The sequence below is a fragment of the Dunckerocampus dactyliophorus genome, chromosome 13 (genome assembly GCF_027744805.1).
Source record: "Dunckerocampus dactyliophorus isolate RoL2022-P2 chromosome 13, RoL_Ddac_1.1, whole genome shotgun sequence".
In the NCBI taxonomy this organism is placed as follows: Eukaryota; Metazoa; Chordata; class Actinopteri; order Syngnathiformes; family Syngnathidae; genus Dunckerocampus; species Dunckerocampus dactyliophorus.
Window position 1 is genome coordinate 21,369,232 of NC_072831.1, and position 13,847 is coordinate 21,383,078.

At 42.8% G+C, this 13,847-nt stretch overlaps 1 protein-coding gene across 1 annotated transcript in view; it reads left to right on the plus strand.

Moving 5' to 3' along the window:
• Positions 1-12,576: 12,576 nt before the first annotated feature.
• The window catches only part of disp2 (dispatched homolog 2 (Drosophila)), a 38,336-nt gene continuing 37,065 nt past the window's right edge, over positions 12,577-13,847 (plus strand). The window contains exon 1 of the mRNA XM_054797432.1: positions 12,577-13,479. The gene's annotated coding sequence lies outside the window, so the exon portion shown is untranslated. The remainder of the gene's footprint in view (positions 13,480-13,847) is intronic.

Genomic DNA, 13,847 nt, shown 5'->3' on the forward strand with positions numbered 1-13,847 from the left:
GTACAGTGTCCACAGTGGCCTGTGCAGATGCCAGTCAAATATCCCACTCTATGCTATTGGACAGTAAATGCGTACCCAACAGCCCCCTCCCTTGGGATACTGTTTCCCCTAACATATGATCAGCCTTTCATGTGATTTCACTGCACCAATAAGATCAAATAAAAACACATTTGCATTGCAATCTCCCCTTAGAATTCTTATCCATGATATTTTGCAAGGAATATTTTGGACACAAATTGGCCCAAACCGCGCATAGTGCTGCAAAAAACTCAGTGCAATAACATATATGACCTGTACGTGGCGCCAGAATCTCAGAAACAAGTGGTTCCAGTCAGTTCACTGAAGTGGCCTACATACCAGCAACTACCAATGCCAAGAGACATTCGGACAAATATTCCCAATGGTGTGTTTAGTTTATAATAAATAAATCAAAGTTCATATGTCGCATTTGGATACCAGGCAAGCCTAGAAAACCCCAGTATTTAAACTAAATAATCTACTAAAAAAGAGTTTGACAGAAGGGAGAAAGACAATTGCAGAGACGTCCTGATTATCTGCAGATTACTGTCCCACTCCAGAGCACAAAAGTTCCACAGAACATGCTTATGCGATGCAGCTTTCACTAAACTCCATTCACTCATTCTTGAGGGACTTTTCAGCATACTCAGCTGACCCTTTGTCACTTGACTGAGAGGATTATGGCGAGAGAAAGGTCCGGCATGTGACTGAAGAGGGGTCATACGGTAAACTGGTCTGAGCGATAACGCCGTGTCGCAGGGGTTAGGTTTTAAGTGCCGGCGAGCACGCTAATCTGGAGCCCCAAAGACAGGAGAGACCAGAGAGAATAAGATGTGTAGGAGGAGGGCCATTATCTGTGCACCAGACCTGTCCCCCCCCCCCCCCCCCCCCCCCCCCCCCCCCCCCCCCCCCCCCATCCTGGATGTTACACAGCACCCCAGCCTTCACACCAGGACAGGCTTTGGATGTTTGATCTCCAGCTCTTGTTTGCAGAGGAGCTGGAGGGTCTTTGCAAACGTAACCCCAACCTTCACCCCGTCAAGACCTCTCAAACCCCTCTTGCTTTGGCAAACAGACAGTATGCCGAGGATGTTCTCTATTAAATGCATTATTTCAACTGAAGGAGTGCCCACATTTTTCTAGGTGAGGTTTGGACAACTTCTGTGATGGAGGGGCAATCAAATTTCACTGTCCCTGTTCAAGGACCATGCAGGGACCCATTATACACAACAAAAATGACTAAATTAACTCATTTAGTGAATTAAATGATCATTTAATGAGACTCAATTTTCTTCCCAGAACAGCACAAAAAAACATCAGTTCCAACATTTTAGTGCATTAAATGTACTCACGGTTTAGTAGGTTTACAGAAGTAAACATGGCCCCAGGTCATCTCAGTCCTGGAGAACTTGCGGCAGTTTCAAGGATTTTGTGCAAGCGGAGTCAACATTTTCTTAAGCAAATTATTTCGCCTATGAGATTAGGAAGGAAGGTGTGTTCTGAGGAGTGGTGGGACATTGATGTGGGCCGCTTCACTGACACAGCTTTTTAAAATAATTTTTGGACGACGAGATAAACAAGAAGTGCCTTTCCCGCAACTCTAACACAGCAAAACATGCCTTTCATGCATCGCATGTTTTGCCGTGACTTGGATAAAGATACTCGCTGATGTAGGCAAAAGTTATCCTGGGGCAATGTTTACATCTGTAAACGTACGTGTGTGACGTCACGTTTTACGCATGCGCGTCACTTCCCAGCCGCATTGCTTTTACCTTTGCAAGTTGCATTTTTTTAGTAATGTCAACGACCACATAAAAGATCGGATTTTAACAAAAACTCATCATACACTGCAGTATGAACACAGCCATAATCTTTACAGTGCACCGGGGCAGTAAACTTAATTTTCCTATCTTTGAAAGAAGAACTCAACAATTAGCCACAACAGCATCACATGTGTACTTTTTCTACTTACCATTATGATTTGCGATGTAGTCGCGCCTCAAATTGAAGTCTTTCATTGTTCATAATGTCTCCAAACACGTGAACTTGTCTTTAAAGCCATATGAGCAAGTATCTTTTTATTTTCATCTTTGCTGAAACCCACGATGTTCAACTGTTCTTCTTCTCACACTCATTTTCAGCGTCTCTGACGCAGCAGTACTAGTTACACGCCACCCTACTGGTGGGTAATAGTAATTACAACTATTTTCAGTTTTATATTTCAGAAAATTTAAAAAAAGGAAATTAATCCATCAATGAATGGCAATGACTGTTCTACATTGGAACCTCTAAAGTAGAACATCGCACAATTAGAATTTTTTTAATTGCTGGAAAAACACGCATCTAAAGTTGCACATAGTTGTCTAAGAGGTAAGTGTCCCTCACAAGAGTTTCATTCAATGGGCATCAAAGGATCCACGCCACACGTTTTGCTCTTTCTTTAGCTTTGTATTCCAAAGCAAATATTCACAGGAAGTTACATACTTGGTATGACTGTAGCATCACAATACGTGTTGTCACTGGTTAAAGTTCATATAGTTTTTTGGTTTGTTTTTACTGTTAACAGTGGTTACGTTCTATTTACACCTTGATTAACAATGAAAAAAATGGCAATCTTGGAATTTCAATGTTGTCATGGAATTGAAAATTGTTAAGAGAGTTTTGTTGTTTTTACGTTTGACTGTTAATAGCGGATAACTTGAATAAAAACTGAGAAAACAAGATGAATAGGCGCATCTGCGACGCGACATCTTGGCATTGCAACGTTGTCATGAAAGTTAAGAATGCTAAAACTGTCACACCTCCACATTAGCTGTGAAACATAAAACTGTCAAGAGTGTTTTATTGCTTACGTATTATTTACAGTTATAAATTTTAAGTGTTAAGTTTTACTATTACCAGTGGTTGACTTATTTTTACACTTGTGTGACAATTAAGAGTGCTTGGCATTACAGTTAATGACCGAGTTGTCACGCCCTGCATGTGTGCCTGCGCGACTGTTCCTTTATGTTCCCTTTTTATGCCTTACTTCCTGTTTTTTCGCTCTTATTTTGTAGGGGTTTTTTTCTGTTTTGCCCCGTGCTTTGTCCCGTATGCATTCCGTTCTGGTTACACGCACCTGCCTCTAATGTTCCTCCTGATTATTTAGTTCAGCCGTGGGCGTCTTTCGGTTGTTGGCACATTGAGCGTTATGTGTATGTTCTGTGCTCTATGCCAGTCAGTTGTTGGATCCTTGTTGCTACTTTATGTAGCATAATTCAAATATACGTTTTACCTGCACTTGGTCATCATCTCTGCATCCCGGGGTCGTTGCCAGCAGTAACAACATGCCGTCTCGTGATATGATTGTTTTTATGTTACTATTAACAGTGATTACCTTTCTTTTTTATACTTGTATAACAGTTCATACTGTTGACTGCTTAAGCCACAATTGATTATTTTTAACCGGTTATTTTCAATGGGAAAAAATTTTCCCAACTCAGAAGAAATCGACCAGAGTCATGGAACCGATTGTTTACGACCGTGGTGTTTCTACTGTAGTCCTATAGTGGAGTTGTGATACAGATCTTCACGTTCACGAGAAAGTAGGTCAGTTTAAGGCAAGAGGCGTGAAATTGAGTGAAAATTAACCATAAAAATGAGGTCGTGACTAAGTGGCAGAAATGAGCTTTCTCCGTTTGTTGCTCCCTAGTGTTGATAGAATGGAACTTACAGGATATGGAGAGTTCAGAGGGAGTCACATGCAATTCCAGGTTGTGACTATTGCTTTAGCCCTCTGGTGCTTTGTTGTTCTGCAAAGATACAACATAAAGAAGCTTTAATGGCCATTGCACTTTTCGAGTCAATTGCCAGAGCCCTCAATATAAGACTGTTAATCTGTTTCTATAGGAGCCGCATGTTAAAGTTTAAACCTGCAGTCTGTTAAGTGGACATCAAATAGGTCTTGTGGTAGTGCATGTAAAAGCTGAAATGTGCACGTATAAAATAAAACATAATTCCCATTGACTTTTTACAGCTGATAGCCAAAGGGGACGCAATTCATGTGAGTGAAAGGAGCCTGTTTAATGGCTCCATGTTAATGACCTTCTCATGGCAGCAGCAATTGTGAATGCAGGTACTAATGAACTCTTAATAGTGTTAAATCTAACAGCCTCTGAATGAATCCACTAACTGTTTTATGATGGTGTGGGCAGGACCCTAATTGGGGACTTGTGGCAAAGAGCTCAATTGCAGCGTTCCACATGTTTAACAACCTGAACGGGGCGACTGTTGATGCTGCACTTCATTGTTCCAAACACAGACAGTGCACACAAACAATTGCAGCGAGCCATTAAGTTCATTTCTAGCACTTGGCTGGTCCAGGCATTCAGCCATTTGCTTGCAGCAGATAACAGGACCATGTTAAGGTACAACTATGCAAGTAGATTGCAAGCAAGCACTCTTTTTATGGAGTTTAGCTTTAAATAAGCAGGAGTACTGTGAGGGGGTTTTAGCATGTAGGATCCAATGAGAAAACAACAGTAAATATACAGAAATTAAACAAGTCACACCTACACAATCATTATTGGAGTACATTAAACAATATTTGGTATTTTGGTCAATATTTGTGTCGGTATTATTCAATGTTGTCATCATGAAATATATAGTTTTTTGCTGATGTTACGTTCTGGGACCACCAGCGAATGGCAAAAAATCATAAGTAATTGATACGCCCCAAAAAATATCTATTTTTGATACACGGGTCGCTCCTCTCCTTCCAAACACTCCGACAAGCTTGACTTGAAGCCCATTTGCAATAAAAGTGACTATTAGATTAGTAATTATTAGATTATATTCAGCTCTAGAACCCATCCCTTATCTCTTCAATTGCCATTGTTCACTCGAAATACAATCCAGGTTTAAGCCCTGAATATGCCTCGCACGCTTATTCATGAATGACTCACTGATGAATGTTGGTGTAAGATGGTTGATGAACAGATGGAAATCGGAGTTATGGTGTAGCCAGCCACAGCACACAACAACGGTGCATTCAGGGACAGCCGAACAAAGTGCAAAATGCTTGAGGAAAAAATATGAGTGAAAACATCAGTGATGCATAAAGACATAAACGTGTGTAAATTGCAGGTTCCAGTGGTACATTACTTACATTATTGACTTACTATTGCTAAAAATAAAACAGCCTGCATTCGTCCCTCGTTTATAGCTGTTAATTGGTTCCAGACCCGACCGCCATAAATTAATTTCAATGATATAAGTTTCAATGTTAAAAATTGGATTCCTAGTTAGAGCATAGACAACCTGTCTATGACTTTCTAAATAAAATTGTTAACATTTGACACATGTTTACACTTCTGTGGCTCAGGAGCAGTAGCATTAGCTTCCATGAACAAATGTATACTACAAAGTTATGTGGAAAAAAATCAAGGCACACCCATTTTTAGATCCACTATTCTACTGTCTGATATATCGCTATTCCACTGCGTAGCACCAGCTGGGCTTGACTCTTTTTTCCAGTTCATGGCGTGGGAAACTGTGAAAACTGTTTTCCAGATCACGGCGTGAGAAACTGTGAAAACCACACCGCACTGAATGCATCAGTTGGAACGAGACACGCCACAAATAAACAAAATGGATGAGAATGTCTTCTATTTTTACACAATAAGATAAGATAAGGAGGCAAGTTTATCCCAGAGGAGACTGAGGGCAGCAAGACAGCAAAGTGGAGTCGTGGAGCAGAATACTGTCCAGAGCTAAGGCACAGCAACAGGGTAAGCTAGCTTTAGTGTATGCAGTATTTCTAGCAGTGTATTCTCAAATGTCGCAATGACCACTTTGCTTGAGCGACGAGCAGCCAACTATGAATAGTACCACGTAGTACCAAGAAAGCATCAATAATTAGGTATACCATGTAATGCCACAGTTTATGTAAAATGTTAAATCAAACCTCATTTTGTGAGTAATTGCATAACTCAGAGGGGGTGGCAGGATGCATTACTAGTAGATTAACTGTGGAAGAGGAAGTCTCCCTCTGGCTGGGGGCAAGAGTCCCGTCCCCCCCACCCCACCCCCACTGAGAAACGTCCGAGGTGTGACGGAGGGGATTCCAGAGCTTGCAACAAAAGGCACTTTGATTTGAACAGCAGTGGTAGGGCTCACACACACACACACACACACACACACACACACACACACACACACACACACACACACACACACACACACACACACACACACACACACACACACACACACACACTACATACACTCTTGATCCTCAACAGGCCCTGCCCTCAGGTCCCAGCCAGTTGAAAGAGGGGGGAAACTCCAGATGCTCCACAGAAGTTGTGGGTTGTTGCAGAAGAAGAAAAAAAAAAAGTGGAAGAGAGAAGAGCGGCGGGGTGAAGGAGGAGGAGGACACTGGTGGAAGGGTGGAATTATGTATGAAATGGAAACGTTTAACAGCAGTGATGAAGGCTTAAATTAATAGTAAGGCTATTGAGGCTTTGGCCTGCACGGGAGGACAGTGGCAGGGAACAGAGGAGTGTGGGCGGGGTGAAGAGACAATCCTGGGTATGATGGATGGACTGCTGAGCAACAGAGCTTCAAAAGAAACCAAAAGAAGCTGTGATGGAGTGAGGGAATGCAGGGCAGAAAAGCACATATGGAAATCTCATAACCAGAAATGTTTTGCTCTAACGCCACAGTGAGGCTGCAAGTCCAATTTATCCAAACAAAGTCACAGAGCGGAGACTAAACACACAAGTGGACTATTTTTAGGCTTTTTTAAAGTGAACTTTGCAAATGTTCAGTCTGAAGCATCTGGGTAAACCTTCTTAGAAGCTCTGACATCGTAAAAAAATGCTTCTAAAGTAGCACAAAAACCTGGATTGTGGTTTTTCTGTAATTCCAGTATGATCACCGTCATTAATGACATAAGCGAACCGCAGTTTTGAGAGAATCAGAAGATCTTTTGCTTTTTTTCGGTTTTTATTTCGCATGGCACAGCTGCAAATGAAATAAAACTTGCTTACCCTGTTGTTGTGCCGGAGTCTCCACCTTGCAGCAGCACTCCGCTTTCTTGATGCCCTCAATCTCCTCTTGGATAAAAAATTGTCAAATTATTGTGCTGAGAAGTAAATACAGGAGACCCTTGTCGTCCTCTGTTGTTGTTGTTTGTTAGCATATCACGTTACACAGAGCTACAGTATCTGGTGGTTAAAGCTTCATGTGCCGTGTTGAGCAATTGCTCTGTTCCGCAAACGCGTGAAGTCAGACACTTTCAATGTGGCTATAGCTTACGGCCCTGTCCACACGACAACACTCCTCAGATTTATTTTTTTTGGCAGGTTGTTGAAAAATATTTGCATCCGCACAGTGCCCGATTACTAAATAGTTGCATTCAGATCACTGAGTGAGTGAAAAGGATGTAATACACAAGGCACACCTGTGTGTGGCGCTATGAACAGACACGCAGACGGAGCCACGCGACACACCAAACTATAGAAGAAGAAAGAACGCATGCACACAAATCCGTCCTGACACCAATTAACAGTCGTGGCTGCGGGCAGCCTCCTGATGTCGTCTTTATTAACTCGTCAAGATGGCAGTATGTGCATTTTTGAGGACATGGCTGGTCAGCATCCGACAGCTTCATCTACCTCTGCATGTGCTCTAAAGCAGTGGTCCCCAACCCCCGGGCCGTGGGTCATTTGGTACTGGGCCGCACTGAAAGAAAAAATAATTTCCATTATTTCATTTTGTTTATGTTTTATTTTGAAAAGTGGCCGGATTCTCTCTGTTACATCCGTCTCACTTGACGCATGTCCATTGTGCGTGAGCTAACTTTATCTCATGCCGCACAGATAGACTACTACTGTATTTTTACCATTTTTCTTTCACCTCATATTTGGTGTCAAATGCTGATACTATGTGGGAATGCATAAAGGTACGTTTTGATGACTTATTGAAGTAAGTCAAGTTAAGTCATGCTAGCACACTGCCTTTTACCACACACGTCAAACAGCCATGTAATAATCTCTCTGGAAAAACTTGGCTGGAACTTGAACTGGTGGATGGTGGGTCGGCATTCATTTTGTGCTTTTAATTTGATGTTATTCATGTCTTAATTTTACACAACACATAATAAATAACATAAATTAGATCGCTATAATGTACAAAGAAACACCCCCCCCCCCCCCGCCCCGCCCCGTCCGCGGGTGATTTGTGGGAACACAAGCCGGTCCGTGGGTCAAAAAAGGTTGGGCACCACTGCCCTAAAGTGCTGGTTGCGCTACTCAGCTGTTGGTGGGAAACTCGTGCGTGTTCCACTTGAACTCATTAGCGGTATTAATGCTAGCTCAGCAGTTTGCTCCCTACCGCTATTACAACATTGGTTGTGTTGCTGCCATGTTGTGCAATTTACTTAATACATGGTTATGCGGGGCTATGTTTTGTTTTACACTTGAAAGTATTATTAAAGTTAGCTGTTATGTATAATTTGGAGAATATTATCGCCTGTTTCCAGTGAACTCCCCGTTTATGTGAATAAACGTCCCGGCTATAACTATGAGTAACTATGTAACTATGAGTAACTATGAGTATTTATCCCATACGGTGCTGTGATGAACAAATTACCTTGTGTGACAAACTTTAATAAAGGCTTCCTAATGGTAATAGATTGTCCCTGGAATAGGTGACTTCTATTTAAATGATGTCCCGTGGGAATAATGTGTAGAATTGTGAATAAAATCGGAGGTCGGCTAGCGTCCTGGAACTTTTACTGTATTTGGTAAAGCGATCCATTGGTAACGACGCAGCAGTTTCATGGCGTTGTCATTGGATACACCACTGTGCGCTTACACCTTTGAAAATGTCTCTGCGGCTTCAGCGGTAGGCATAAACCTTTCCCACTGGGGTTAACTTGGGGGCTTTTAAAACATGATCCAACCACCAAGCACAACCCAGCTTCCCCACTCCACCCTCCGTGTAGACAAAGCTCTCGTCACACACTACTCGCTCCCTCCTTCAGGGCCTGCTAAAGCCATTATGGCTTTAAAGGAGATTGTACGGGCTCCAGGCAGACTGACAAATAGTTAGTTACATATACAGACAGTGACCTGCATGTGCACTGAGAGGGCGTCTGTGCTCGGGGACACAGCAAGCAGCTAAACGTCTCGCTGCTCTTCAGAGCCTCTCAGGTGTGACCGGCCGACCTCCCGTGTGCGGCAGACAGGCGAGGAATTGTTCCTTAAGCCCGGACTTGAGTCAATATCTGCTCTATCTGTGCGCTCGTGAGGCTTCAAACCCCCTCAAACACGAGCCAGATCTTCTTTCCTCGCTGAACTGAGCCGGCTTTCACAGCATATTTTTAGCCTGAGCCAAGGTTGAAGCGTTTGCCAAAGACCTGCCTGACACATCGTTTCTCCTTGCGGCTCCGCTTCCAAACTTTGCATGACATACCTTGCGCTGGAATCACAGAAGTGAACCCGTTTGAAGCTGGTTTGCCAAGAGGAAGCTTTGTTTATTAGCTTATTCCTTACACGTCTTTCTCCCTGGACAGTGAAAGCTCCAAAGTTCAAATTCAACCAACATTTTCTGTTAAAATCTAAGAAATAATAAGACTCATGTTTTACGCACTTGCTTTAATATTTGGCCGTGGTTAGCTTCTTTTTACACTGGCGTGACAGTGAAGAATGTATGCATGAGGGGCACATTTTGGAGCTCAACCAAACTTCTGGGAGAAAACGTGCCTCAGTGAACATTTTTGCTTTCTCTTTTCTTCTCCGTTTTTTTTGTTGCGATGCCATCACAGAAGGGTGGCAAAGAAAAAACGTGTGATGATAACCATAGAATAGGAGGTGCAACTTTGCTGTATAGCAAAGTATTGCCGCTTGCTGCTCACTTCAGTGGTTCAGTAATTCAGCATCCGCTATCCTGCAAAGTTGGGGGTTTTTTGGTTAAAAAAAAAAAACATATTTTAATTTTTTCCCTCAGAAAACCCAAAATTTTTGCATATTTATGTCATCGTGATTTTTTCTCAGGCGCTGAGATTTGGTACTTAGTTCAACGGCCCTTGAACGCACCATAGTTGCTGTGAGAACTGAAACTTAAACAGTACAGTGGAACCTCAGTTAGCGTGTTTTCGGGCCAAGGTCAAACATTTACACCTCGGTTGCCTCGATTTGCGTACATTTTCCGTTATGGCGCCTATCTTGTCGTGTTATTAATACACCGCGTGAGGCCAACTCTGTTCTGAATGTATTTTTAATCACAAAAAGGCTTTGTTAGCAGCTTGATAATACATGACAACAAGAAACGCAAGTCAGCTCTGTCGCCCGTTGACAGCCGTCCCTCGTTTATAGCAGTTAATTGGTTCCAGGCCCGACCGCCATAAATGAATTTCCGCCATGTATAAGATTCAATGCTAATAAATGGAATATTTTCAAACCTGTTTATGACTTTGTAAATATGCTCTTTTACCATTCGAGTCCTGTAGACATGACAACATGGCTAAATAACATGCCTATAGTCACCTTAACACTACTATTATTCATTGTTTACACCACATTGTGCAACTCTTGCTGCAGGGACTCGAGACAGCCGCTAGCTAGCAAGCTAGCGAGCTAACAAGCTAGCAAGCTAGCGAGCTAACCAGTTAGCCTACAATTTATTTCTTCTAAACTTAAGAAGCCTGTCACTGTGCGATACGTACACACAACGCAATCCTCCTTTAGCAAATTTTTACAACAGCGCTTCTGCGACGTCAAGTGCTGTGGTAGTTATTATTTTTTAACTGTATGAACAGAAATGGTCAACCATACTTCATATGTGTCATATATTGGGAGGTTGTTTTATGACTGACTCTTGTTAGCCTGCGGATGTTTGTATTGTCGTATGACATCCACCAAGACTGAGCTACGTAAAACAATAAAATGCAGTGATATTTCAACGTAAACAACCATAAGCAGAGTGCATAAAGTTGTTTTTTCTAGATGGTGAAAAATCCATCCAAACATATTTTCCTAGCAAATGCTTTAGTGTGTATTTTTTCCACTGAACTGAAAAAAACGTCAAATAGTTCATGGAACAAAGAAAAGAAGGCTTATAAATTGCCCACTTGCACCATGGATATTTTTGGTAGTCGGAGAGGGCGGGGGGACATATATTGCTTGCTGCCGTAAAATAGATCGACAGATGACGTAGATTACACATGCCTAGCATGTGACTGCCGAAAAATAGACCGACCGGATGCAGACGTGTTCTGCGCATATGCTGTACCCGGCTGAACCGATTGCGTTCCGGGTACGTATTGCGTAGTGACAAAGCCAAAAACGTACCACTTCCACATAGGACGGGAGGAGAACTTTTTTTTTCCCCACTCTATCTTGTCGGACATGCCATCACTGACTTCATGCTTAGTTAAGGTAATGTAGCAAGGTAACGTCTGCTCAATGTGTCGAGTCATTACTGCCGCCTAGTGACCAGAAGACTACGCACCGCTTGTGTTTCAATACGCTTTGACCAATAGAGGGAGTGATAATCGAACCCTGACATTGCGAGGGACGACTGCACGTACAAATGACAAAGGAAAGGGATAACCGAACATTTGAAGTTACTTTGACCTTCATGAAAGAGGGGTTGTCGGTAAAGACACGACGTGGCAGCGAGATCCACGCGGACGTGGTGTTTTGCTACGAGTTATCTCTTGAACTCAGTCGTGTTTCTCGCCTTCTCCGTCCAAACGCTTGCACTTGCAGCTTCCTGTGGTGCCGGTTTTGGTTACTAGTAGGCTACCTGCACGCTACCTGTACTCAAGCATTTGCAAAGGTGTCCTCGAGACAGTGAGACGTGGACTAAGACGTGTGCAGTTACATTCATTCATTCAATTCCGCCAGGCGGTTTGAAGCTTCGTCCGCGTCATTTTGCGAATGCCATTCCCGTTTTAAGAAATGAGCCAAATCAATGTAACAGCGCCACGCCTTTATTTTGAAGCTTATTTGGCCCTGAACAGAAAGTCACATTTTAATCCAATGCAGCTAGCTAGTGCTCACGTTGCGGCTTAGCAATAATGAGGAAGTCGACAATCGAAGACACGGCAACATAAACAAACCATTTTTCATAGAAATGACCTCTTTGGACCTCGGATTTTATTTGGACGTGTACGTCCACTTCATCGGGCGCTTTGTAGTCATGAAAACAGCACAGTTGTTGTAAACGGGGCCGACTTAAGCGGGTTGCGCTGTAAATATTTTATGATGGCAACAGTTTGACTCTGGAACGGATGAATTAAGTTATGGGGAAAACGGTTTTGGAGGAGTGTTCAGTTTTGGGGGTTCCACTATCCTAACAGTGTTACATTGGCGGCTCCCGACAGGAGGTCCTAATGTCCCCTTTCTGCACGCACGAACACGTGCAGCTCTTGCCTAAAAGTGCTGATGGCTTCTTTTCATGAACAAATATTATTTCCAGATGGGGGTCATGAATAAAACCCGACGGAAACAAGTCGGCTGAAACTGGAAACCTAAAAAAAACAGAAACATAGCGCGATGGCGCTGAGTTAAAAAAAAAAAAAAAAAAAGACTTTCTCCTCCCCCCGCTCCAGTTGTCAGTTCCACGGTTACAAAAAAGAGAGAAGCACACTGTCCCACAGAAACAGGAACGTGCTCAGTCGAAAGCTTTCAGCAGCGCGTAAAAATGAAAACTTCCCTCAGCACAAGAGTGACTTTCATATCAAAACAGAGAAGGGCTTAGCACAGCCGGAGCGTTAACCCCCCCACCCCCCAAGCCTTTACAACTAAATAAACACAGCCAGTGAGACGCTCGTTCAGCTTCTTTGGAACCGCGATGAAGTAAAGAACCCCAAACCTGAGCATGCGCGCGCCGTGCTGCTACCAACACGTCCACGGAGGACAGCTGTGATGGGTTCCAGCAGACGAGGACAAGATGAAACAAACACAGAACATCCATGAAGGCGGTCCAGAAAACGAACCAGACGCCAGGCTTTTTTTTCCCCCCCGCTTCTCTGCTGATGTGGAGGAGGACGAACCACAGCTGGAGGCTTCAATAAATCACCGCGTATTACTGCAAGAAGAAATATTAGCGAAACTTCAAAAGGAATGGTTTTAGGAGGAGGAGGGGGGGGGGGGAACATGAACAATTGCCCATAAAGCGGCGATGTTACACAATGTTGAAATATGTCAAATCAAATCTGTGATTAATTCTGTCTGATGAAGCATAACTTGCACTTCAGCTAACTGCTCTGTTGACTTTGAAAAGAGATTTTCACAGTTCAGTTATTATATATTTTGCAGTGGGGGCGGAATGGCTCAGGTGGTCGTCTTCGCTGATGGTGTCCAAGTGTCCTTGGGCAAGATAATGAACCCCCAGTCGCTCCTGATGCTGCGTCATCAGTGCAGTAGGCGATTGTGTTAGCAGCGTCAAGGCCAAAGGCACAATTTTCTGGTATAAAATCTGCTCTAATGTTTTTAATATTTGGGGTAGAGAAGTGAATGAGGTATCAAAGTAAAGCTGTGGTTATTCTTTATCAGAATTAATCACAGGCTTGATTTTACACATTTCAAAATGACATTAATTACATTAAATTACATTTAGCTAACTAGCCGTTGGCTGCAGCTTCAAATTTATACCTGTCAACCCTCCCGTTTCTCCCCCAAAACTACTGTATTGTGCCCTTCTTTTCAGGTTCCCGCCTGTTTTAACAGTTCTTTTTATAAAAAAAAAAATGCTAACTAGCTAACTTGCCGTTGGCTACAGCTTCGTTTGTTGAACTATAGCTAATGCTAATACTAAGCTGTAGCTTCATCTCAAGC